Source organism: Trachymyrmex septentrionalis, unplaced genomic scaffold (assembly GCF_001594115.1).
Source record: "Trachymyrmex septentrionalis isolate Tsep2-gDNA-1 unplaced genomic scaffold, Tsep1.0 scaffold53, whole genome shotgun sequence".
Lineage (NCBI taxonomy): Eukaryota > Metazoa > Arthropoda > Insecta > Hymenoptera > Formicidae > Trachymyrmex > Trachymyrmex septentrionalis.
In genome coordinates this window covers 2,662,238-2,686,847 of record NW_017305705.1, presented here as the reverse complement: position 1 = coordinate 2,686,847, position 24,610 = coordinate 2,662,238, and the positions used below count along the sequence as shown (strand labels likewise).

General features: G+C 30.1%; 2 protein-coding genes across 3 annotated transcripts in view; one reads left to right on the top strand and one right to left on the bottom strand.

Annotated features, from left to right (window-relative positions):
• LOC108751987 (rab3 GTPase-activating protein catalytic subunit) overlaps window positions 1-24,610 on the bottom strand; it is a 40,414-nt gene that overhangs the window by 4,770 nt on the left and 11,034 nt on the right. The gene's annotated exons all lie outside the window — the stretch shown is intronic.
• The window catches only part of LOC108751990, a 28,511-nt gene continuing 5,271 nt past the window's right edge, over window positions 1,371-24,610 (top strand). The window contains exon 1 of the mRNA XM_018492519.1: window positions 1,371-1,753. The gene's annotated coding sequence lies outside the window, so the exon portion shown is untranslated. The remainder of the gene's footprint in view (window positions 1,754-24,610) is intronic.

Below are 24,610 nucleotides of genomic sequence, written 5' to 3'. Positions count from 1 at the left end.
TTTTTTTGTGCATTATATATATATATATATATATATATATATATATATATATATATTTGAATAAAATTGACTATATATATATAGTCAATTCTACGGTTTTGCAGTCTTTTCTTATTTTTACCTCTATATTTAAGACTTGTTCTATTAAGAAAAAAATTAATAGAAGTTTATATTCTGTAATTATGAAATGTGGTAAAATTAGTTGAAAATAAAAAAACGTCCAATAGTTTTAACTATTGAGAAAACTATTGCTAAACTCTCTTTTCAAAGATTATTTAATTTTTTATAAATTCTTTTCGATCCTACTTATATTATTTTTATATGACACATCCATCTATGAATCAATCGAAGAATTCTTTAAAAAAATCAAGATTCAATCGGACGTTATATCGATTTATCAAATCTTATAAATGGAAAATCGAACTACGGCACAACAGCAGCGCATGTGAAACTGAAGACACAATTGCATCGGCCATTGGAACATACGCCATACACTTACAAAATCTTGTCACATATAGCTGACTTGACGACACGATAACTAGAAAGCAACAGGTGAGCGACAAGAGAAGAGCTCGTTCCCTTCAAAACATTTTATTGCAAGCTTGAAAGAAAACGCGGGGAGATTTATACATTCAATTAGATTTAAACAATTCGACATTTCGCGTACACTAATAAAGAACTACAAGTATTTTTTACTTCAAAAGATTAAGTGTTTATTTCATGAAAAAAAGAAAAAAAAAATTGAAATTTATAAAATCGTATTTATTTGACAATAATAATAATATATATATAGAATAAATGTCTTTTTTTCTCTGCTTCGAATACAATCGGAATAAAATATGAAATAAAACTGCATAGAGATTAAAATTATATCGTTGGAACACAAATTCTATTAATCATATTATCAAGTCTATTAATAAATCAGCTTTGGTAAACGATTGGTATTAAGGATGTCTAAATACTTGCGTACAATCGTTTATATAATTTTCATTGACTAAGACACAAGTATAATAAATCAATTGCAATATATATATATATATATATATATGTATACAATTTATATGTACATATACATTTATATATATACTATAAATTAATGATATATTTTGCAAAGTATATTCTTGGGCACAGAATAATTTACACATGGTCGGATTGAAGGATACTCTGTACTTGGACGCAGCAAGACCACCGTCAAGGGTCAACTCCGCCTTCGACAAGGTTTTTCCGCTAGCAGCAAACCTCGTCAAGACGCTTACATCTTATCCGGCAGCCTGTAGGGAAGCCTACCGCCGAAGACTCGGCCGCCCTACCACCGGCTGTCACGGTGCTGGCACGAGACAGGATTTCTACGGGGGCCGAGGACGGACATAGCCGTGCCGCTTGATTCTTGCAGTCGACTTTAAGACCGCGATGCGACGATCAAGCTAACGGTCAAGAGAAGCCGGAGCAACCTTCCACGTTCGCGTCCGTGCAATTCGAAGGTCCACCGACTCAAAGTGTAGAAACGGATTTCCATTTTCTTTTTTTCCCCTCCTTTCTCGTCCTTTGTGCAGGACATGACCAACTCGTAAGACGCGATTACAACCGCAATTTGTGCATTCCGGTTACGCCTACGATCCGCGAAGGGAACGTTCGCTTACTCGTACGAGTGTTGCGTTTACGTGCGGTAGCCAGGTGAATTCCCAGTGAGGTGCGGCCGAATTTCCTCCTCGGCACCATGGCCCAGATTGCTCATTCGTAGAGAAGAATATAAGTAAGTATTAACATTGGAAGTGTACATAGACGCGTAAGTTTTAATATGCTAAATGTATCTGCGCTTGACGCGAGTGTACTTATCTGAATTTTTGTAAAGTCTCCTTTGAAAAATTCAGTTTTCGGACTTAACCGTCTCGCTTCTCGGATACAGATTTATTTGACCTCGAGGAGTAGTTCCCCTGGTACCGTGAACTAATAATACCGTTACGTGATTATTAATGAGCTTAGAAAATTCGTGCAGTTCAACTTTGATCTGATCTAAAAATAATATCTAAAGCACTAATGAAATTAAGAACACTAAAATGTTTACATTACTGTGCACATAATTTCAATTTTTTTTTTTTATATTTGTAAAAAGATACCTTACTAAAGAGTCACTAACTCAACAACTTAGAATATTAGATTAATTTTCTTTTGCTTCCTAGCTAAAAGAATTAGACGTTCGGCTTGCTCTTTTACAAGCGCTATATTATTCTTCACGGAACTATAGCATCGCAGACTCTTCGAAGGGTTAATGCACCTACGTGCGTATCTTACAGCTATCGTCTTCAACGTACACCGTCCGACCTTGAACCGCACTATAGATATACGATGTATGTGCGAGATACCTTTCATAACCAGACAAGATACCGAATAGTTTGCGTGGTTTGCGCTCTGCTCGAAAAGTTCTCATCCCGCGTTTAATTTTTTACAAGGCACAAAATCGAAGATTTTTAAAGAACGAATTCGTTTACTTAAATAGCATTATTGGAGAGATATAACCCAAGCAGAACAACAAGTTATTATTATATCAAAATGATGTGAATATGACCCCAAAATGATCATTAAAAGTCATTTTTCAATTATTTTCGATTTATTTTAATGTCACTTTAACGTTATCGTGACTTGTTGCTTTGTTTGGGTAAAATATTATAGCTTTTTTTCTACAAAAATGATACACAGGGTAATCCACTTAAACTTTAAATATTTCACTTATTCTTGATGATACGATAAAAATGTTTCAAATAAAACTGGAACAGTTTTGAGAGGAAGTTATTTTGATTACGTTTTTTTTGTAGGTAGAGGCGCCACATATATAGATACAAAAGTCAATTCTACTTTTTTAGCTGTAATTATATTATGATTTTATTACATGATTCCTCTAATTATTCTACATATAAAAGTATTAAGATAGAGATATAAAAAAATCAATAGTTTTCGAGTTATTTTATATTTTATTCTGGCATAAAATGTTAAATATTTCGTAAATTATTCATCTTTTGATAATCGTACCTTGATAGTTTTATGCACAGAATAATGCGAAGTGAATCAATTCACAATGTAAGGAAAATTCATAATTGCTTATTTAAAAAATTATGTATTTTACAATTAATGTAATTACATAATTTTTTTAATAAGTAACTTATTTCTTTACATCAATTGATTCAGTGCATTATTATGTACAGAAAAATTGAGGTACGATTACAAAAAAGTATGAAATATTTAATATTTCATATCAATATGTACCACAATAAAATATAAAATATAATTTAAAAACTATTGATTTTTCAATATTTCTATATTTTAATATTTTTAAATGAAGAATAATTAGGAATTATATTATATAAAAAAAAATCATATAATTGCATCTAGAAAATTGGAGGTGACCTTCATATCTGACGCATCCACTTAAAAAAATACAACGTGATCAAAATATGCCCTCCTTCGAAACCATTCCACTTTTATCTGAAACATTTTTTCGTATTATAAAAAGTAAAATGTTCAAGTTTTTCAAATTAACATAAGTTAACCACTCTGTACATATATTAGAAAATATGTGCTTTATGTCAATTATACTAGCTACTCATACATAAAAATTATACAAAGAAACAATATTAGATAATATATACAGTGCCTTATAAAATATTAATAGAGTAAATGACAATATTTCTTATTTGATTCAAATTTCTTGCTTAATTTGATAGTTGCTTATCAGATCTCTTAGGTATGTATATCTTTCAATTGAATATTTATACATATTCATATTTAGCGCTTAAAGACGTTGCAAAAACAAGCTCGAAATTATGGATAAGCAGTGAATTATTAATCATAATTTTTGGAGATTACTATTGCGATATGTTGTGACAAATCGAGAAGCCAATGGAATTTAGGCATATGTGATAAGAATTGAACTTTTTGAATGAAACCACAAGCAGTGCTTGGAATTTTTCAACATTGAGAGTAATGTTGATTATCAAAGATCACAATACTTTAAATACTTTATCGCACAAAGCGAATAAATCGATTTGGATCTAAAAGAGATGAGCTTCTTTGTGCTTTCATTTCTGCTCGATCGATCGATCAAGTGATTGGGAACGAATCTGAATCTTCGGAAATGATATCGAGAGAAGAAAGGAAAGTGTGAAATTTATATGCGCGATAAAAAAAGCCGAATAAAAAGATAAAGAAGCAATAAGACTAGGAAACATCGGATAGCATTTCTTACAAATTACATATGCTCTATGTAATATTGCTAAATTATCAAGTGTGTTGTGTGTTGATCGTTCTGCGCGAGTAATAACATTACGTAAACGTTGCATAAGTGGATCAGGAAATATTTTTTTATAATAACAAATTGCGGTAAAATATATATACACGATGAAAATATGTCTCTTGATGAAACAGTCTCTTCGATAACACTGTTTGGATAATTAACGAAGTTTTAAAATATACCACGGTTAATATTTGTCTTTGCAATTTTTAAGATCATTTCGTATATACAAGATGTTCCTCAAATCTATCATCATAATTTTTAAGATATTTCCGATGAATTGACATTGATGAATAAAATGTTTTTAACAAAAATTTGTTAGATTTTAATAAGAAATTAATTCAATTGATTGTGCAAAAAAATTAAAATTTATTAATTTTTTTTACAAAAAATCAAATTAAAATTATATTTTTAAAAAATAAAACCAATATTCTTTTCATCTTGTTGTAATACATAAAAAGACAAATTCATCGATCTAGTATTGTGTATTATTTTAATTATTTGATTTCAAGATAATATTTGTAACATAATCTACAAATCTGTCGATATATAAAGCAATAAGATCCAAACATAAAATATTGCAATTTAATCTATGTATAATAATCTATTGAAAGAAATAAAACTTTGTGTTGTGGAAAGTGATATGCAGTTTGAACAATTACTTTTATAAATAAGATAAACATCCCAGCAACCGAACATGTATAATAATATATGTTCGGACATTTACATAAAACTTTATAAATATAAAATAATTGAACTAAATAATTACTACGAACTAAACGCATTTAGTCAAATTAATAATTTTTTTCTTAGTGTATTTCTATGTACGTTCCTTAGTATGGTCATGTTTGTTTATGTTTAGGTCTCACTACTTTAAAGATATCGATGATAGGTTCATGGATTATTTTTATAAATATTAGTTGAATTATCTTGAGATTGAATAACTAAAATGATACATAATGTTAAATCAATAAATTCGTCTTTTTATGTACTACAAGAACATAAAAAGAAAAATATATTATTCCGCTTAAAAAAAAAAACATAATATGACTTAGATTTTTTTATTTAAAAATTAACAAACTCTTAAAATTTTTCTTACGCAATTCATTATTAGGAACCAACAAACTGTTATTAGAACGTTTTACTGTCAGTCCATCAGAAGTATTTCAAAAACTGTGGTAACAGGTTCGAGAAACATTCTGTATATTCAAATAATGAAGTATTAAATCAATTACTTTTATTAAATATTCAATTTATTATTAATTGATTATAACTTTAAAGAAATGCTTTATATAACGTAAAAAATATATGAAATTCACAAAATACGCAAACTATATGATATATTCAAGAAAAGTATCAAGAATCGATCACTCTTTGCTCCAATTGCACGTATTCTCTTCCGCAAAATGTTCGCGGAAGATAACCGTGAGTTATTTACGAAAATTACTTTTAGCGGGAAACATTTATCGAAATGTGTCTCAACACTTTCACAAACGCTAAACGACTGAATGTTTAAATTTTCGCGAAAGCTTCCTAGGTTCAATGCACTGAGCGACTTTTAGGATTGCATACGAACGCAAGCAATGTTCATCGTCACGGTCGGTCTGACGAGAAAAATCAGGGCGTATGGTAATGATGTCCAGTCTGGCAACCATTACGGAGAAATTGCTGAGATTTACTTGAGAATCGACCAACGAGCATGGCAATGGTGTATAGTGGTCCGTTTGTCCTCGAGCCGTGACCATCGGACCATGATGCTCTCCTGCCTCGATTCCTACATCATTCCTGTTTCATTATACTTGCATTTCTAGTTGCCACGAGATTGTGACTTGGTTAAGACATTATAGCCTAGTTTATTAATTAAATTGTTTACAGTAGTAAAATGCCTTTTAACCATCATTTCTCATAAATAAAGTAAATATTAAAAAGACAGTATTCTCTCAGTGTATAATTATGTTAACATAATTAAAATAAATTAAATAAATAATTATATTATATTATATATTATATTATATTATATTATATTATATTATATGATTAAATTATATGATAATTAAAATTATCAAACAATTAAAACACTTTCGAATAAAAATATAAAGTTCAGTGTTGTAGCTGAAACGGCAAGCTTTTGACGGTAATCGTTAAAAAGAAACAGTTGTCGTCATCGCGATAATAAATGCCAACTTATTTTGTCGCTTTTTAATGAAACGCTGATTTTTTGCGTTAATTACAATTCATAAGCGTCATGTTGTTGGTGTCTATCATTTAAACGTTAAGATATGCATTTAAATGTAACACGACCGCTTTTCTTCACGTCTTATCATGACACTTCGATCATGATATTAGCAACGATTTAAATTAAATCAAATTTCTCTAATTAACATTCACTCTTATATAAATAATAGTAATATATCAGATATTAGACAAAAATGTTCGATAATACAATCATTGTAAAAGATCTTTGAAAAAAAATGATGCATCTAAAAAAACTATCACAATATTCTTAAATTGTTTATACAATATTATACACAGGAATTATAATCATATTAAAATCAATTTCTAAGAATGTTGCGATACTTCGATTTTATATCACGGAAGAAAAATCCGATACATATAGCCAAATGATTTCTAGTGAATTAAATTAGTTTTTAGTTAATACATTTAGTTAAAGTTAGAAAATCAGTTTTGTAATGTTATATGTGATATGAACAAATGCACGTTTTGCTACGCTTTACGGTTGCGTAGCAAAAGCCAACGGCTTTTCTATTGCAGCCTACGTGTGTTTTACCTACGTGTGTGTTTTATCCAAGAAACCCTTCGAACGACTGTAAGCCACCTGCGATCGAGTTTTAGAAAGGCACGTGCACCGATGCACGACACAATATCGTATCGTGGTCGGGCATTTCGTTTTGAAGAAAATCACAAAGAGTCAAATTTGTTTTAACGCAAAAAACTCTTATAGGATTCATAGAGATTTTTTTCACAGAGAAATGAACAGCAACGAGAACAACGTAAAGTTTCACTGAAAACTACTCGATTATCTCATCAATGTTGCATAGTATCACAATTTCATTGTATTCTAGATGGTAACCCGGTCATCTCATCCAATCTTCATATTTATTTTCCATTTCACCTAAATTTGTTTCGAAAATAAAATTATCGATGTACGTGATGAAATGTCGAGAAAAATTTTCGAGGACCGAACAGATTATCATCATCAAGATTGTTTCTTATCTTTGAAGAAAAAAAATATGACCCAGCGCGACCTATCCCACATCCTAGAGACCGAGAGAAACCAAGTTAACGCCGTAGCTCTCATTTCCGGAACAGCTTCTTGACTTCCGTCGCCGGCATCGTCGAGGCACCTGCCGCCCAATAACTGTTCCGCTCACGAATCGATTGATTGAGAGTTCACCTGACGTCATAATTTCTCTTGATTATACTCTCGAAACTCAATTTAGTGAATAAATCTTACATCTCTCGAGATTAATTTGTATCAACAAAATTTTAAACAAAAATTTTAAATACATAGCATATGATAAGAATGTTAAAAATTGAAAAAAAAAATGCAAAATTATTATCAGGGATAAATGTTGCCCAAATCGATCGAAAAATTGAAATTAAAAGAGATGTTCAATGATGTTTATATAACGCATAATGCACGCCTTGGAGATTTCAATGCCTGGCGAATGACTAGAGATAAACTCGACGCGTCGCGTCGCGTTCTGGTTCACAGTTCTACGCGAACGAACGATTGTGTCGGCAGCGGATGAAGTCAGTAATTAACCGTACGATGGGCTAATTCATGTTTCTTTGTTATTGTGTCGGTCAGGCCACCCTCGGGTCCGGTATTGTGTGACAATTCTCACAGCCCGTAGCATAAAATAAAACGTCGCATAATTCGGTGTATAATTCGGCGGACGAATTCTTTTCCACGAAACTGACAAGGTGTGCGAAAGGCGTATTTATCTTTCGTGGTAGAGAGAGAGATTTACATGGGGTTAGTAGGAAAATAGAAGCAGAGAGTAGTTAGTCGTTTTGCAAGCTACATCACATTGTTACACGAAGAAATCGCAAGTTACGCATTGTTCGTCTTTCTGAAACATAAAGCGCTTTCTTTTAGAATAAATATTTTTAGAATATGTAAGATTTCTCAGCACAGCAATTTAAAAAAATTGATGTGTCTATAGACATTCTAGCAAATTGGTTCAAATGTTTTGATAATTAAACCTACAATTATTCTGTATTGTATGTTATCTAGCTAATAATTTTTAGTTTGACTCGCCAAAAAAGATGATATAAATGTACTTTGTATAATACAAATATGCTCATAAACATTTCTAAATTCAAAAATATTAGATACAATTCTAAAATTTTATATGCAAGACTGGTTCCAAATAAAGTGTTTTAAATAAAAATGTGAGCCAATAATTTTATCATATATATTTTGTCATTCAAAATACAGCAGCTTCTTGTAATGAACGCATTCAGCGGATTCAACAGTCGCTGTTATTGATGTATTCTTTTAGATCCAATCAAAATTTCAGATTTAAAAGAATACATCAATATAATGTTATTGACTGTTAATCTGTTATTTAAAATATCTTCAAACAATGTTCTGTCTAAATATAACGTATTCCATATGAGAATCAGACATCGTCGTCACAAAAGATGGAATGTCGAAATCCTCGGGAGACATTCTGGACGCTGATGTTTCAGAGTGAGAAAAAGAGAGAACAAGACCCCACCAATGGGTCCCCACTTATGTATCACTGTTCTTAATATTGAAGCTGCATATGTGTCTACATACTTATGAGTTTCGGCATTATGAAATTAAGTAGCGCTTGAGAAACGTAACGCGCGAACATCATTCTGTTGAGTCTCAAGGTATTTCTCGTGTCTTACGAAAGCTTACCGTAGAATAATGAATTAAAAATAACGTTTACAGCATTACGTCTCTGTAAACATAGTCAAATTGTGACATTTACACTATAAATGCAAAATTAAGTAGTGACGTGTGTGCTGCATTTTCATAAATATAATTTTATTATCGTACTACAATATACGAATCAATATTTTATTTTTAATAAAATTTGATACATTAAAAAATTATAAAAGTGATTTATTAATTTACGTCACTGATTCATTAATTTACGTGACACAGCATCATACATATCTACAAGCTGTATGTATATTTTCATAAGTTTTATTTATTTTTTTGTCGCTACATCTTCGTAATAATATTATATGCTGATATACAATCTCTTTCTTTTTTCAAGGCTAACACATAGAATAATAATAAGCTCGAACCTACCATTCTCATATCCTAATTTGTCGATCGAAGGTCAAGACGCAGTACTAGAAAAATATTCCAGATTTTGCGCAAAAGCGAGAAAGTCAATCGAATCTCTTCTTTCGCGATTCAACGATTGCGAGGAAAAACGCGTGAAAAGGGAAAATAAAAATCGAGGTAGATCAGGACATTCTCGAGAAAGAAAAGCGAGCGTCAATCGTGCGCAGCCGACCATTAACGCAATGATCATCGGAGTACGATGATCGATAGATTGAGCAGATATGTCTTACTAAGCAGCTTTAACAAAATTACATACATAATGTATTTCACTGCAACGTTTACTCTGCGTAATACATATGTAATATTTTTTCCTGTGATAATGAAGCTTAATTGATTGCAATAATGAAATTGTCGTTTTAGTGATATACACTAAAATAATTTACTTACAATTAGAATAGTTGCAAATAAAAATAAGGATCTATTTTTAATTTGTCGTTATGAGCAGTATTAATTAATTATTTATAAGTTTATACCTCAACATCTTCGCAAAAAAAAAATCTTCTAATTTATTAAATAATTTACTAAAGAAGAAATATTATTAAAGTATCTTCCAGCATTAGAAATAGCAAGAGAGAATATATTTCTCTATAAAGAACTCTTTTTAGTTCAGTACTTATAATTTTTATTTATTTATGGCTTTTTTCTAGGTTTTATTAAACTTCAAGAAAAAAAATTTATCTATTCGGGCGTAAATTTCTTAATAATTATTTTCTATAGCTTAGAAACATAAATTATAATCTATCAATATTGGTTAGTCATGTGGCTAGTATTGAGAATCATCTAGAACGATCCGGAGTAATTTTTTCGGTATGTCTTCGTTTTTTTATACACGGAACAATAGTTGATCGAAAAAAAATCGTGACGCTTTCTTCCGAGCTGGAGGCCGTGAAACGTTAATCGTCGCGGTCGACAAATGATCAGCCACGATTTCGAGAGCTGTTCGCTCTTTTTACGAGACATTCGGAGAAGAGATAGCGATGTTGTATTCCCAAAAATGCCTAGTAGCAAAGTAATGGCGGTTGCGCATTCTGTCCTAAATGTAGCTGACATGAAATATAACATTCAATGACTCAATTATATTTTTTTTCAATTTTTACATTTAACATATAATAAATTTTTAAAAAGTATTATAAAAAAATATTCAAAAAGTATTAAAAAATATATCTAGCATTTAGGACCGATAGTATAACTCTTACTGATTTTTTGATTGATCGCCATATTATGCGCAATACAACATTTTTAATTCCACCATAGAGTGACTCCGGCAAATACGCCATAAAAGTTAGAAAAAATAGAAGGAGTGGAAGTAATTTTCGCAACTATTACATGCCTTTATGAGTATATATTAGTATTGTGTTATGATTTCAATTTCTTACTGTTAATATTAATGAAATTATTGTGAGTTGAATCGATTTGTCACTATAATATTATAAGTAACGCCATCATAAATTAAAGTCTACATAAAATGATTACTGTAGGGCATGTAAAAGACTTAGGGATTATTTCGTGATACATACGTGTGGAAATAGTAAAGCGTATTGTATAGCAAAATACAAGTTGCTTTTGTATTCTTTGTTTAGTTTGTTGTCTTGTATGTCCCCTGTTTGGGATATGCGGCATTTTTAGCGAGCGGAATTTATGCCCAAAATAAACATACAAAGTGCGCAGATTGAATTCAGTGCACTAAATCCAATAAATGCATTATATGAAACATATATCTCATGTCATAACATTTGTAATATATGTAGGAAGATTGTAATTATTATTTATTATTTCATATACATATTTACCATTCCTATTCCTTAACAAAACTTTATAAACACATTTTATAAGTTATTATGTCACTTTACGTTTTATTTATATGCATTATTTATAAATTTTACATACTCCCTTTCCCCTATGAGCTATATATCCCACCCTTATGGAATATACGGCAAAAATGCAAGGGTTTCAAAAGGTTTATTTTTTAATATAAAAAATAAATATTTCAGATTTTTAATTTTTTTTCATAGTAGTAGACAGTACAAAGTTTTTACTGATATAGTTCGTTTACTTTAAACATAGTAAATAAAGTTTAATAAATTCGTATTTTAGCAAATGATATGTATCAATAACGATGAATTCGTTGTTAATTTGTGCAAAGCGAGGAAAAAAAAAGATTCAAGATTGTTTCTTAACTCGCGGCTTAATCGTCAGTGAGCGAATCACACCACGTCTATATAGAATACCAAGGATTTATGAAAGCGAAACTGAAACGGATAATTCCTTAATTGCTCGCTGACAACGCATTCGAGATGTGCCCGTAAAAATTGAGAGCTTTCGCCGTGATAACTATAATAGAGACGTTAAAGACAGAAGAAAGCACTGCTCATTGTGGAGACTCACATCATTTCCGATATAAACCGGAAAATTTCATGAAAGTTGTTCTGAAAATAGATTAAATCGCCAATCGAGACTCTTGTTGTGGATGTTAGGAGGAACAATGGCCGAACTTGATCGATATCGATAAACGGATTTTTAAATAAAACATTACATACACTAAGTAAAATATTACGTACATTAAATAAAACATTAACTAAAACATTACATACATACATTTCTTATTCTGCTATATTTTATATATTGCATAAATGCTAGGTTATGTACACTCAAATTATATTTTTCTATTCATTTCTCTCATAAGCTTTAAAATCATAATTTGAAAGTCATTATTTATGAATTATTCAAATATAAGAAAACTACTTGTTGTTTAGATATGTACTTGAAATCATTTATGTGTACAAAGAAATAATCTATGATAACAAGAAACTGTAATTTACCATTTTTTTTATTTTTCATACAAGTTTGCGTTTTCCCACAGCTATTTTCTTTTATTTTGGAGGATTTATTTTTTATAAAAAAAACAAAGAAAATGGAAAAGTACGAAATGCACGTTTCGTTGGTATTACGACTCCAACACCCCTTTAAGGATCCTAAAGTTTTACCGATTAAATATAATAATTTTTGTATTGCAATTTCTTTTTCTTTATTTATTTACAGATTTAAAAATCCTTTTTCAGAATCAAAGTATACGTCTTAATACATACCTATAAAGTAGAAGGCCGAAAACAAAACAAAATTTTGAAATGGAGATCTTTTTATTTTTCCTTAATCGAATATGGTGTCTAGAACTGTTAACATTGTGATAACATTTGCTTAATTAAAAGCTTAGCAATTTGTATTTATAAAATTGTAGAGTTCACAGACTAGTAGTTTACATATATAAACAATATATGTCTTAAAATTAAATTTAGATAGATAATTGATATAAAAATGCTTTATAAAAATTTATACATATGTGTGCGTGCGATATTAATGTAGTAGTGTGTATATAGTAATGTGCTAATAATACGTAAATCGAATGTATGTAAGTCCTACTGAGTTAACAAATCACGATTTTTTTGGAAGAACCGATAGTGATGCGAGATTCATATTGCAAAACTATATTTCGTAGCACTAGAACAAGTCAGAACAAAAAGTTTCCTATTGGACCATGGAAGAAAGTGTATGTTTGCTTGGTACAAGAATCGGTTTGTCGAAAAACTTTTTTTCAGGTTTCTGATTTAGCTTACGGAATTATCGTTTTGGAACAATGTTTGGAGCAACAAGAACAATTTATAAAGATAAAAAATTGTTAATTTTTGAAAAAATGGAATTAGCTATAAAAATGATTTTTTTTGTTTTATTAAAGAATTATTTCAAATAAAGTAATATCGTTTTGAAACAATATGGTACAAAATTAGACTAGGAACAATTCTGAAAATTATAATTTTCAGAGAAAAGCTAACTTTATACACTCCTTTAGGATCCTTAAGGAACTACGATAACTGCATTCCTTATGAATATGCGTTTATTCTAGAATATGAATTGAGTGCATATCGAGAAGTATTCAATTCATACTCTAGAATTGCGGACGATATCCCGCTAGAATTATCGAAGGTGTCAATTTGATATAGACAGTACCTCGTTAAAGAGTTATTTTTATATTATTTTTATAAAGTTATTTGTATTATTTTCTAAAAATTATTTGTATTATATTCACATATTTTCAATATTCTGTATAGATATTTAATACTTTTGTGAAAAATATCTATCAAATTAGTAAAAAAATTAATAGAACAAATAATGTATATTTTATTTGAATAGTTTTTCAATTATTTCCAACAGTTTCTATTCGCGAGTCTAATAGTAAGGTATCTGAGCCGAATAAGATTCAATATTAAATAAGGCCCACTTTTAAATTTATTATTTAAAAACACATTTTATGTCTAGAGTATATGCTAAAAGATGCCATAGGAGGTAGATAAAAAGGGACTGGGAAATTAGAATCGGCAGAACACGTTTAATGCAACAAAAAATGAAGAGAATGAGACATTTTTATAACAATTCGCTGCAAAATTTACATATTATTTTACAGTTTTTATATATATTATACTATTATATATATTATTCAACTTCCTAGCTATGGAAAATAAAAAAATAGCTATGGAAAATAACAAATAAATTGATTTTGTTTAATAAGTATATTTTTTTATTAGAAACAATAAACTCTTATTTAATAAGATCCATTTATGTGTTGTTAGAACTATAATTGTTATTCATTGTTATGTGTGGGGCTTATGCCAGAGGATCATTTTCAATGCTGCTAACTTTTAAGAAATTAAACTTACATTCAAATTGCTAGAAATTTCTAAATATTTAAAAATTAATTACAGGCCAAATTAAAAGTAATTGTGATGTTTAAAAATAGAGAAAGCCCAAAGAGGATTTCTTTTTTATGATTAATAATCATTTTTAAACTGATTTAGAAAGATAACATTTAGTTTCTTTTTATTTTTTATTTAGGTCTTATTATATTCATACACAAAATTTTCTTTTAAAATTTATTCTGAAAATATAGTAGTTGTGGTGCAATATTTTAAAGATTTTTACCATGCACTTCAGTAAAACTAATCAAACTTATTTTATACTTTATTGTAGTCTTATAAATGAGAAAGAGTTACATTAAAATTCTTCGAAATACAATGTTGTCTCACGACTATCACATTTTCAGAGTAAACTCTAAGAAAAAATTCTCTCCGTGTATGCATGTAATAAGGCCCAATGACAGAGCTTAAAAAAATTGTTTTTCATTTATTTATTCTATGCAGATATTCTATGCAGAAGATAAATTTTGTTTTTATGAGTGAATAAAATAAAGATTTTATTCTCACTTAGTTCATTTCAATATTCCCATAAATAGGAATTTAAAAATAACATAATAAAATTAATTAGATGGACCTTATTCGGATACCTTATTTTTCTATAAAGTACAGTAGGAAAAGAAATTGAAATGATTAACGGAGCCAAAATGACACCCTCGGCGGTTCTAGTATAAGAAATAGAAGAACTTAAATTTTTCATTAAATTATACTTAACGAAATGTTCGATGTAGTATTATATATATATATATATACTCTAGGCACATATAATAATATATTGGATTTAAAACAAATCTGTTGGATTCAACAAGGATTGTTGTCAAGCGACCGATTAACCTTAACGCGGAGTGCCATTGATGAAGAATGGCATGCGTTATAATCGCAACGTGATTCGCTTGAGGGAGCTCCTCGTTGTTCGCCGGTCCGTTGGCCGCATATATGCGTGTCCTGCGAGATGGAGCAGGTAACAGTACTTAGATAGTCGGTTGGCATACTGTGCCGACTGGTAGTGCGGACCGTTACAGGCATATGGAAAGTTCGGCGGGTCGTAAAGCAGCCGTGGTAGAGTGCATGAGCCACATAAAAATCCTGCAAGGAAGCATGAGGAAGACCGCGAGGATAAGCTCCCGCGGATCTTCTTTCAAAACTGGATCCAACGACGTGTGTTGCATCCAAGATAAATTGCACCAGCAATCCCAGTTAATCCTTAATTAACGTTACTTTGTATGATTTCATACATTACCTTTTCATATGTCATTTTTTAATTTTTATTCTCATCAAATGCTATTTGCGGGAACTGTCGACTAGTTCGAAGTTAAAATATCCGTCTATTAAATGTGGATAGATGAATTAGACATAAACAGATAAATAGATTTGCTGGAGTGTTTTGCTATCTGAGAGCGACTCTCTCATTGTCAGATCTTTGAAGTGGACATTGAAACAACAAATAGAATAATCTTGCGGCTTATTCGGAATTTTGTTGTGTTATACGCTTGTAAAATGCGTAAATAATGGAAAGTCATGAAGGAAGACACAGTAGAAGGCATGATAACAGGATTCTATACAACTAGAAGCTCGTGAAGTTTTTAAGTCAATCAAGGATACGTCTTCTTGTAAATGTCGATCGTAAACAACGATTTTTCTATTCAAGAAAATTATATATGCACAAACTCATATTTACTCATATTCACGTTATACGCGCATACAGTTATATTATAATCTTGAGTTTTACATCATCGGCTGAATATTTCTTAGAACACAACTCATTAATTTCAACGTCATCTAAGTAAATTCGAAGAGATAAAAGATTAGATCTCTCTTAACTTCAATTAATGTTTCTAAAGGAACGATAAAAGCATCATTTTGGATATTATTTTTTACAGAAAAACATTAGCTCATCTATTATTATAATGAGCACAATGCAATAATAAGAATGATATCATTCTACGCATCTATTTAAAAGTAAAAAAACGCAAACACTTTCTCCTTTCGCGAGATAAGACGCATAATGCGAAAGAAATAGGTTCAATAGGTGTATTTACAGACGATTGCAACAATCTAAATTAGAGCAGATGTAAAGTAGGCACACTTTCACTGTATTTAATTCAATGCGATTTCGCGATAACGTGTAGTAGTTAGTGCAGTGTGACTTTTAAAATCGATTTCGCTTTACGCACTTTCTTACTCTTCTCATTTCCTGCACACAGTTAGCATTTATTTGAATTAAAAAAATCTCAGTTAAGAAAGAATAAAATAATTTTCTAGAAAATATGATAAAACTGGTTTCTTTAAATGCACATTTCAAATCTCAATGTTAAAATCATATAACTTATCTCCAATTAAGAAATAAGAAAATAATTTGAGAAAGTGAAACAATTAAGAAAAATATATCATTAAATATATTATAAATGAAACATTATTCATGTTTTATGTTAGATAATTAAAATTTTATTACAAATCAAATCATTTTAACCATTTATTATTTCAATGATAAGAACGTACATTTTAAGTTAATTTTTTAATCTTCAGCGAGGAAATTAAAATAATCGCAGACAGATGCATTTAAACTCTGAGCACACGATTTATAGCGCCTATTCGTTTCCCTATTTTTTGGTTATTGTTTTTAATTAATTATAAAGAATCTTAATCACATTTTATTTAAATAATTATTATTTATATTATCTTCTATAAAACCTAAAAACAATAGAAAGTTATAAATAATATTTTTTTATAAATAATGTTATTTATTTATGTAAACATAAGATCGGTAGATATATGATTAATTTTTTTCACTTTATTAAAGATGAGATATTAAATTGCAATTACTTGCATGTTAGGAGAGATATATATTTTTTATTTTAGAAAAAGTATTATGTATATTGTCCGGAGTAAGGAAAAATTACAAATATTAATCGTGAGAACTTATCATGGATCGTGAGCTAAACATTAAACAGGAGCGTTCACTAGCCTTTGATCACTATACAGGGTGTATCTGAAATAACGTCCACTAATCATAAAATGTTATTTGAAAAGTCCTCTACCACTTTGCAATTTTCACAAAAGTTTTTTTTTTAGTTACCCAATAAACGAAATGTCTAAAATCGACGTATAAGACAACTTTAAAATATCTTTAAGATTTTTTTAAGAAATATCTTCAAAATATTTCACAAAAGTCCAAAAGTTTCAACGGATTCGAGTTCAGCACACTGCACTGTGAGCACTCACAATACAGTTACATATTACACATACATATACAAATATATATTCATTCTGCATTTAAAGGACTATGTCCATTTTAACATCGACATGCTATATCTATACGTAAGTTACTGGCTAAATAGATTTCTAATAAAGAGGATCAAGTGCCATTATCACAGAGAAGAAGAATATTCTGTCTAATTTGGAGCTATAAATCGCACAAATTTTGGATGATAAAGTATCTGTCGTGCAGAATGAAGAGATAAAGAAGATCAGAAAGAGGGAGAGGGATGGAGAGTGGCAGAAACGGAAAGCCGAAAGAGAACGAAAGTGAAAGGATCGGATTCCATTCCAGCGAATATAGGTGCATGTGGCCGTTGCACGTGTGCCTTGCACGCGTTTATACGTGCCACGTGCATCGCTGAAAATGCCGGTTTACGAGAAACCATACCGATCTAGAATCACTAATCGGTCGGAAAGAAATGTATATATTAGTAACAAGTTGCGAGCAGTTGCGGCAAAAATCTTCGACTGTGATTAGTACACACCAACATATGTTTCGTAAACGGATTCTTTTCTGCGTGTATATTTGTTGTCGATCAAATAGATTTGTAATTATTACAACTAATTAAGTTACAGATATAATTAAAATAATTAAAAAAAATTATATTGCTAGTTATAATTATAAATATTATAAATATAAAATTTTTGAACTGAAATAAGATAAATATTTCTCAAATTAATAGTGAATAATAATATATATTATTATACTATTAATATCAAATATATATAATAATTAAAAGTTTAAATTTCACAATATGTTAATTCACGATGTTAAGTTAATTGAATTTAACTATTCAATCTTTGACATAAATCGACGCGATAATCGAGAACGTTCGTCAATCCATGACACGCATTTCACCACGAATGACGATTTTTCTTTATCTTCGGTGAAAGGTTATTCAATCGGCCGATTAGTCTTGCCCAAAGATGTCGTAACATAGTTAATCGATCGACAGGACGACAGGTTTTCCGAGAGTTCGCTCAATGAGTAATCATGCTGTCGTACAAAGAGGAAGCATCGTCATTTAAAAGAATGTAATCCATTAAAGCTCATCGTCATAAAATTAATTATTTTAATTCGAAAGTATATCATTGAACACAGCATACTTTCACAAGACAGATTCATTCATTTTACCGTATTTCTTAAGAAATATAATTCGATGTAAAGTATTTTAGTTAGTCAAGATCAACTTGCATTATTTTGCACAATTTTTAAATTTCGAATCTCATACAATTTTTCTCATACGAGTTTAAAATCAATATCGTGAACCGTTTAATTTGTTCAGAATTCTGCCAGATTGACAACAAATTGATTTAGCACAGTCAAGGTCTTTGACGAGGTTTAGATACCGCCGGTAATCCCGCATTGTCACAGTCTGATAAACGTGTTCACGCACGCGATCGCAATCAGCAACTTTTCCATCTTTCCAGAATATTATCAGGCGTACTTATAATAAAACACTTTTGTATAGGATAACTCCGGATATACGCCGCACCTACCAAAAACTTAATTTATTAAGTATTATTTACTATGTTTAAAGTAAACGAACTATAATATATCAGTAAAAACTTTATACTGTCTACTATTATGAAAAAAATATTAGAAATCTAAAATATTTATATTTCGTATTAAAAAATGAACTTTTTTAAACCCTCGTATTTTTGCCGTATATCCCATAGGGCTGGGATATATGACTACTCATAGGGCGAAGGGGGAGGGGCTATGTATGGCTCATGAAACACATTTACAAATAATGAATATAAATAAGATACAATAACTTATAAAAACCGTTTATAAAGTTTTATTAAGAGGAATAAGAATAATAAATGTGTATATGAAGTAATAAATAATAATTACAATCTTCCCACATGTATTACAAGTATTATGACATGAGGTACATATTTCATGTAATATATTTATTGTATTTAGTGCACTGAATTCAATCTGCGCGTTTTGGGCATAAATCCCGCTCGCTGAAAAAGCCGTATATCCCAAACATATATACAAATAACAAATTAAACAAAGAATACAAGAGCAAAGTACTTGTATTTTGTTATACAACATGCTTTCCTTTCCCCTACACTCATATATCACGAAATAACCAAAATAAGTCTTTTGCACGTCCTACAGTAATCATTTTATGTAGATTATAATTTTTGATGGTGCTACTTAACACAGTGACAAGTTGATTAAACTCACAATAATTTCATTAATATTAACAGTAAAAAACTGAAATCGTTAACATTATATTAATATAACATAAAGATATATAATAGAGTAGTTGCGGTAAATTACTCCCACTCCTTCTATTTTTTCTGACTTCTGCGGCGTAAATCTCAGCGCCGCATATTTGCCGAAGTTATCCTATCTTTATAATACAATTGCACGGGAAAAAGATTGTGATCTCTAACGTAATAATTTAGTTTATTATTATAAATATTTATGAGAAGTACAAAGAAAAAATGATTTTGCTGAAATACCTAAAAATATTAGATTCAGAAATAATTTTATTAGATTATCAAAATAATTATATAAGAAATTCAAGCATGTACAATGTTGCATAAAGTTTTGATATTCAAGCAACTAGTTTGAACGTTTTACATAATTATTTTTATAATCCAACAAAATTATTTTTAGATCTATAGCCAGCTATTAGACATTTCAGCAAAATCGTTCCCTCCGTGTATCAATTCATCAATTTCTAAAAAAATTTATAAAAATCTACGAACTTAATCGCATATTTTCTCAATAATTTTCCCAATAAATGGAAAATTTTTTCGGTTTAATTTAAGAGAATATGCGATTAAAGTCTTAAATTGCTATTTAATTATAATTGATAAATATCAAAGCATTTGCGTGTGTACGATCATCACTGATGTACAAGTCACTAGAATCAGGAAGAAAAAGAGGATCGTCATACTCTGGTTACGTCAACGTACCAATTATCGATCGCTATAGTGATGAAAATATTATAATTTAATTGCGCTCATTACGAGTTAATTATTTCAGCGGTTTGACTGTTATAACTAAGAAATGTTCCCAAGATTATCTCTCTTAATATTAAGAAACAATGCATCTTACGCAGCATATATATTATTAAAATATATTAAATTAAGTTAAAAACGTTCCAATAATTTAAAAATTTAATAATTAAAATTGAATTTCTATAAAATTAATAAAATTAACAAGGATAGTCTTCAGGTAATATACTTTTTTTTTTTAAATTATAAGATTAGATTTAACCGAAAACTCAGTGAGATCGCTTTTCAATGTTCCATAATATATTATGCAGGTCAGAAAAAAACTCTTCATGCAAATCGCTCATCATAGCGAGTAATAATCAATAACGAGCCACGTGCATTACAATTAACGATTTAGTACACCACGCTAACTAGCAATCTGTTCCCATTAACAAGTGTTCCGGCGCCGTAACGATGGCTAGTTTAATTAATTCATTGCTCACTTCCGCGCGTTCGTAGTTCCTATTTTTCCTCTTTTTTTTCCTAGTCGCTAAGGAGACCCAAATCGCCCATTGCGCTCTGAAAATTTTTTACTGCCGCGAAATCGTTCTAGAAAGCAAATATTACAAGCGCATAATTCTGATTATTGACCATACATGATTAAAAGCTGCTAATAAAAATTTAAATTTAAATTTAAATTGTCACGTATGTATAAAAATAATATATAAAAAAAATATATATACATCATATTTTTAAAATATAAATCACATAATATAAATATAGAGTAAATATCGTAAATAAAAAAGAATTTATTATTTGATAATTATTTGAATTAATAAAAGGCTCAATAAAGTTATCAAGTTAATTTTATGAAGACGTGTTAAGGTCATTTAAGAGATAAAATATATGATGTCAGAGCGAAGAAACTTGAATAATTGTCGTACTTTTAACTGATATAAAAAAATTATTCTCTCCTCGCTGAAATCTCATTTTCAATCTTAACGACAAATACATACATAATTAACAATTTCACAATTTATAATTCTAGTTATTAAAATGCGTGATTATTACACAAGATATATTCCTTCTTATAATGAAGAACTACGGAATAAATTAATTAGATAAAGAAATTCGCATCCTACCAATATACAATAGCCTGCTTTTGTAGAGATGCTGCCTATTTTTGCATGAATTAACCCTTTCGGTATTTAAGCTCCAAGCGTTTCCTGTTTTACGCTCGCATAAATATAATGATGTTTTAAACTATTTACACGCGTATTTCTCATAATATTTTCCCAGGCTGGCTCGTCAGATTTTTTTCTTCTCGGGGCGGACGAACGAAAAAAGCGTTTAAATGGCACGATATCCGCGTCTATCGGAAAAGAGCACGTTTACGTATTTGCGCGGAAATAATCAGATCGTGAGTGAAAGGTTTGCAATATTCCTTTCGTCGACCTCGCTGAGATCGAGAATGTGCATTATAGCAACACACTTGCGATCTAGGTGACTCCACTGCTATGAGCTCTTTTTAATCCGGAAGTTGATCACCGAGATATTGCCACGGCAAGCGCGAAAAATGTGAAAGGTGAGCCGTTTTCCCAGATTTTTACACCTGGCCATAATTGTTGCACGCATTTATACAAACGCAGTCGGAAGTCGATTCCGTGAAATGAAGAAATCTATTTACTAATTACTCGCAAACCTAAATAACTCGTACAATTAAAACTGAGCTAAATAGTTCCGTGAATTTAGATTAAACTTTCTTGACACAGCATAAAAAAAGAAGAAAAAAAAATGTACAAACGATAACAATCAAAATCTCTGAAAGAATCAGTTTGTGAACATTTTATCCATGTGGGAATATATCACAGAAGATTCCTCAATATTCATTACATTCGCTTCGTCCTTCATTAATATTCTTTTGAACGCCACTCGCGCTGTCTTTCGCAATATTATTATCGGCCTTGACATACAGAAACTTTTTTGATTACTCTTGAAAAGGATTTTCCTCTCTCTAAGTTCTCCAGCTGTTTCATCAATTAAAGGGATTCTAAAGTCTATTTTATTGATTCAATGGACTTACACACGTATGATTTACGTGTCATTGACACACCATTATTATTATATACATTATTATCGCACGCATAAATATACGTATAAATTTTCGTATTAGGTGTTTAATTATAAGTCTAATTCTAAGAACTCGAATATTGTTTGTTCAACTACTGGTCTGTGCATTACAATTTCGTAAGTACAGATTGCAAAGCTTTCATATCAAGCAAATACTGTCACAGCTCTAAACGTCATATTTGACCAAGAAATAATAATGAAGAATTTCAAACATTTTGTTCATTCTCGCATTGTGACAAAATGCTTTATATTCAAAATATTTAAAATAAGCAAAAACTGAATTAATTTATATTTATTTTTCTGTAATAACATTTTGTTATTTGATCATTACAAAATAACTTACAATCGTTACTAAGGAATATGTATCTATTATCTGTTTTTTAAATTTCTGTTACGTTTTAATTAATTTAATATAAAGTTTATCAAGTAGAGACTTTACACTATGATATGTATCAATTTATCCTATTTATCGGAGCAAATTATCTACAATGCAGTAAGTTCGTGCTTCACTTATTACAAACAAATTATACAAGTGTAGTGATAGAATCATGAAATGTAAAGAAAGATTCTATCGCAATTTTTTAATCATTACAATTATTATATTATAATTAATTCTATCATACTAATACTTTAATCATTATAATTAATCGTCTAATGTCAAAATTGTGTCAACAAGCCCCAGTCTCCCCTACTACTGCAATCACGCACAGAATGCAAGATGTGCGTTTATGAGAATTCATAGCGTGTAAACGCGGGCAACGTGAGACCGGGAAAAACTCGAAAGTCTGGCCGCGATGCTGCAGTGTTGAAACAGAAATGCGGCGCAACCATGTAATAATCTAACAGTCATTATCGTGTATGCGAGTATAATACATGCGTGGTGCATCGACCTGCTGAGAATTGCACGCGAATAAAAAAATCAATCTTCAACCGATAGAAAAAATTAACGCCCTTGCGCCTTGAAGAATTAGGAGTTGCAAACTGAATATTATATCTAAATGTATAAAACATAATATTTCTTCTTCTTTATCCTTTTCTTTAAGATTATTTCGCGGGATAGGAAATTCGAAGAATTTTAGCTTTATTTAAAAAAATCAAGAATAGCATAAATGTGAAAAATTAAATAATTAAAGGAGTGCTGCTGTTAGAAAATCATTAGGTCACTTATGACAATATTATTGGCATTGGTGAAATAACCAATAACCGTAGAAAATCACCGTGGAGAAAAGTCAACGTGACCAACGCTTGAGAACGCCTCGTTGAACAAACCCGAGTCCATAAATTGAACCCGTTACGAGTCAACGGCCGGAGTGTTACGCGTGATACGTGTCCTCAGCTCGATCTCGCTATCGATAGCCACCTTACGGTGCACGAATTCCTGCGGGTTTCGATCATGACTATTCCAGCTGACGTTACCTGTCTCGATAAAAATTTACCGTTCGTCAAAGCGAAGATTCACTTGTCAAAAATGTTATTTGTCCAAGTCAAAAGTTGAGAACAGAGATACACGAAAAAAGCTGCTACTATAAAAGAAATAGTAAAACTTGTTTCACGGAAAGGTTTTTTGACCAAATGTATAAAAATTTAGATAATACAGATTTGAAAAGAATTTTATTGGATTATTAAAATAATTATATATAGGACACTCAAACTGATAGTAGAATATCAAAACTTTTTGCAGTATTCTGCTTATCACGCTTGAGATTCCTATATAATTATTTTGATTGTTACTACAGAATTATTTTTAATCCAACAGAATTATTTTTATCTCTACTTAATTAAATTTTTAGATTCTAATAAAATCGCTTTCTTTCATGAATTTTTATTCTGTGATTTTCATTGTGCACTCTACGTTTTGAATAATAAAACTTCAATTAAAAA